Source organism: Triticum dicoccoides, chromosome 2B, assembly GCF_002162155.2.
Source record: "Triticum dicoccoides isolate Atlit2015 ecotype Zavitan chromosome 2B, WEW_v2.0, whole genome shotgun sequence".
Classification (NCBI taxonomy): domain Eukaryota; kingdom Viridiplantae; phylum Streptophyta; class Magnoliopsida; order Poales; family Poaceae; genus Triticum; species Triticum dicoccoides.
The window spans coordinates 611,226,209-611,230,496 of NC_041383.1; positions in this window are offsets into that span (position 1 = coordinate 611,226,209).

A 4,288-nucleotide genomic window follows, 5' to 3' on the forward strand; every position below is an offset into this window, starting at 1 on the left:
CATCCTCAGCCCTTCGAGGCAATCCACCAAAACGCTGGAGTAGGGTATTACACCGCAAGGTGGCCTGAACCAGGATAAACTCCCGTGTCTCCTTGTCTCTATGAGCCCAACGCGCTAGGCTTAGGAGGATTGCGAGTAGGCAGGCTGGGTAGGTTGAGATCTCCGCACGCACCCCAGAGTTTGAACCTTTCAAGGGTTTGCGGAACCCAAAATCCGACATTTGGTGCGCCAGGTAGGGGTGCGCCAGATCTTCTCTTCCGTCGACCGATCCACCGTCACTCCGACACCTTCATGGCTGACGCATGTCGGGCTCCGCCAAGCGCCAGGCCGCAGTAGCCGCCTACGTTGCTCTGACGACTCCGACGAGCGATGGTTGTGCTCGTCGTGCTCCGTCTCCGGTGGCCAACGCCGCCACGGGCCCTGCCGGCCACGAGCAACAAGCTTCTTTGCTGCAGCCTTCGGTGCGCCACGACAGGCGCACCGCCACTCCGTCATTGACCTCGACTGCTTCATCCACCCACGCGCGTCATGGCTTGGTGAACGCGCAGGCTGCTTTGCTCATGGCGCGGGAGCTCTTTCGCTACCGCTTGGTCAACAACTTCTACGAGGAGTGGCTCGAGCGGATTGCTGAGCTCGTGAGCACGGCTAGGGGCTCCGCTGCACCAGCCCACCCACTGCCTCAGCAGCTAGTTGCCACGGGCGACGTGGCTCACGGGGCTCCTCCACCACCTCCATCCTAGGGCATCATCATCAAGCCAAGGCGTGGGGCACCACGGCGCGACCCGCCGCGCCAGGCGCCTGCACGGGAAGAGGTGAGCTGCCAGGTGGTGCAACGGCCTCAAAGAGAAGCACGCGTGCTTCCAGCACCCCCATGTCAAGCCCGCGTGCCATCACAAGAGGTGGAGGCGCGCGTGCACCAGGACCAAGCTCCGCCTCCTCGACGGCCCCCCTTGGCCACAACAGGATGTCGCGCGTTCACCTCGGAGCTTCACAACGTCATCTGGCCGAGCAAGTTCAAGCCTGACCTGCCCCCATGCTACGACGGCACCGCTGACCCCGCCGAGTTCCTGCAGCTCTACGAGCTGAGCATCAAGGCGGGCAACAGCGACGAGAAGATCATGGCAAACTGGTTCCCCATGGCTCTCAAGGATGACGTGCGTTCTTGGCTCCTGATCTCCCCATCGGGTCGGTCTCTTCCTAGGAGGAGATGCGCGACTGCTTCGTCGCCAATTTCCAGGGCACTCACGACCGTTTGCCAGCCGCGGATGACCTGCAACGCATCAAGCAGCAGCAAGGAGAGACTCTGCAGAAGTATATCCATCACTTCAACAATGTTCGCCTCAAGATCCCCAAGGTGTTGGACGAGGCCATCATTTCAGCGTTCACTGATGGCGTCCATGATGTCAAGATGAAGGAGGAGCTCGCCATCCACGAGGACCTCTGCACAGCCTTGGATATGTTCAATATGGTGAACAAGTTTGCAGGGGCTGAGGAGGGGCGCCTCTCCCTCCTCGAGCTCCCCAATGCTGACCCCGAAGACTAGAAGGCCAAGGCCAAGGACGTGAAGCACAAGGGGCCGGCCATGCTCGCGGCCGAGCCAGAGATGAAGCGTGGCTGCGACCACCCCGAGCCGTCCAAGAGCAACTAACCGTTATGCGTTTTCCACAACGTCCACAACCACAACACCAACGACTGCCATGAGCTTATGGCCCTCCGTGACGGGCGCCTCGGTCGACGCCCCGAGCACAATGATTGAGGCTACGACCACGGAGGTGGACGAGGTGGAGGACACTGGGACGGACGTGACCATCGCCAGGAGTGGCGCGACCATCCTCGGGAGGACTGTTGGCAGGGCCAACCTTGCGAGGGCGCCTGGAGGGAGCAGCCTCGCGAGGATCGGCCTCAGGGCAATGCCGGTCTTCCTCCACTGCCTCCACCACCAAGAAGGAACGAAGATCATCACCAGGACGAGGGGGCTGGGGGCTTCCAGGAGCCTCGAGCCATTGCCTGCATCCTGGGCGGCTCGCAGGCCCCAGCTTCTCACCGCATCTTCAAGCAGTTCGCGCGTGAAGTGAATGTGGCGCTCCCCACACCCGAAGCAACTCGCCCGCTCAGGTGGTCCAAATGTGCCATCACCTTCAGCTCCTCAGATCAGCTCAAGTGCGTGGCCACTGCCGGCACGCTCCCCATGCTCTGCTCACCGGTCATCAGCAATGTGGCCGTCACCAAGACTCTCATCGATGGTGGAGCGGGACTGAACATTCTCTCTGTTCAAACGTTCGACAGGCTCCAAGTGCCATACTACCAGCTTCAGCCAACCAGGCCATTCTCAGGAGTGACCGATGGTTCCACACACCCGATAGGGCATGTCCGCCTCCCTATCACCTTCGGCAAACGCAACAACTACCACACCGAGCTCATCGACTTCGACGTCACCGACATTCGTCTACCGTACAACGATATCCTAGGGTACCCAGCACTGGCCAAGTTTATGGCTGCGGCGCACCACAGATGCAACATCCTCAAGATGCCAGGGAGCGGCGGCATCATCATGGTCGCATGCCAGGAAAAAGACACGGTGTGCTCTCTCGAGCGTGCCTACCAGGCTGCGGTAGTCGAGAACCCTGAAGATGAGGGTTGTGTCCTCCCTCCTGATGTTGCCCCCAAGACGAAGAAGTTGCAGCTAGGTCAGGGATCTTGCGAGGAAGCATCGCCCGAGGACGCCGCGCTAAGCCTCGCGTCCCCGGATGGGGCGCCTTCACCTATCGCATAGGAAGGCATGCCCAATGCCCCCCTCAAGCTAGGATCGGGGGCTCTCCTTGGGAGGGCCTCAGACCTAGCCAGAGTCACAAGGGAGGCACTCCGGCACCATGTGGAGGCGAGCTTCAGCGCATGCTTCCTAGTAGAAGGTGTCAGGCGGAAGGCGCCATGCGTTCAGGAGTTCATTAGCAAGATAATCGAGGAGATTCAAGAGGCAAGGGTTCTGCAAGGCGACCGCCGCCTGCCGCGAGGCGCGGCTCACTGCCCTGGCGAGGGTAAGGAGTTATGCGTATGCATCGACATCCCAGGGCTCAACAGGGCCACATCTCGGCAGCTCTTCTGGCCGTCTCGTGTCGACCGATGCGAGGGTCCACCCCACAGCTGTGTCCGCATGCCTTTCGGCCTACCGGGTGTGGCTGAGGCATTCCAGCGCTGCACAAGGGGCGCCCTGGCGGCTCGCGACGCTAGGCACCAGGCGACCCTGGCGGAAATAGAGGTGCATCTTCAGCAGCCTCTCGGGCCCCTGGGCCTCTTGAGGCTTGGGGCGAAGGCGGCTCATGAAGAACAACTCCAGCAACGCACGTGTTCTACTACCGCGACATCCCTTCAACGACGGTACCAGGTGACATCTCTCTAGTTTGTTTAGTTTGGGGGCGCCCCACGGGCTGCATCATCGCCAAGCCGTGTGGGTTCGTCCCTGCGGCATGTATCGATTTGCATTCACCAGGATTGTCTAACCATCTTTTATGAGTTTATCTATAATCATCACTCTGCGGCCTCGAGTCTTCACCACCTCGCGGTCTCCCTACATTTGCTGGCTTGTCCCTCACTCGCCTTGCTGCATGGCTACTCATGTCGGCATGGCATTTGTGCTCGGGTCCGTCCCTGCAATGCTGACAAACCCAAGGACCGAGCTCTGGCTCGCGACCCGCCTTGCGCACGCCACCTCACCAGGTCCTTGGTGCCTTCGTCTTTCGCCAGGAGCCCTAGGGCGGATAGAACGCTCCGCAGGGGTTCGCGACCTCTCCTGTCATCTAACATGCAGGTTCACCAGATGATAGTTCACGGGCCGGTCCGTATGATCACCAGCTTACCTCGCGAGTCGCTTGCATGTTGGGGGGGGGGGTCCCGAGCATCGCGTCTCAGGAGCTCCTACTAGCTCTCCAGCCCTCACCCCCTGGCCTTGACCACGGCATCACGACTTGGCATACCAGCGGCGGCTGAGCTTGCTCGAGGGCCGGGACTCGAGGACGTAGAGCACCTAGGCGAGCGAGGCGAGAGGGTGGTCGTTGCGAGCCGCGCCTAATGACACCACCACAGACACAAGAGCGGGCACCCCCTAACGAATCACAATAGGACTACTGAAAGATAAGTCGTATGCACTGTGATACCAGTCTCACATCCCGCTCGCCCCAACCTCGCAGTCCCACTCTGGCGGCTTCACTCCCCTTTTCCGTTCCTTGGGCGGCTGCTTGCACGCCAAGGGGGACCTCGTGAGCATCATGTCTCATGAGCTCTCACCGGACCT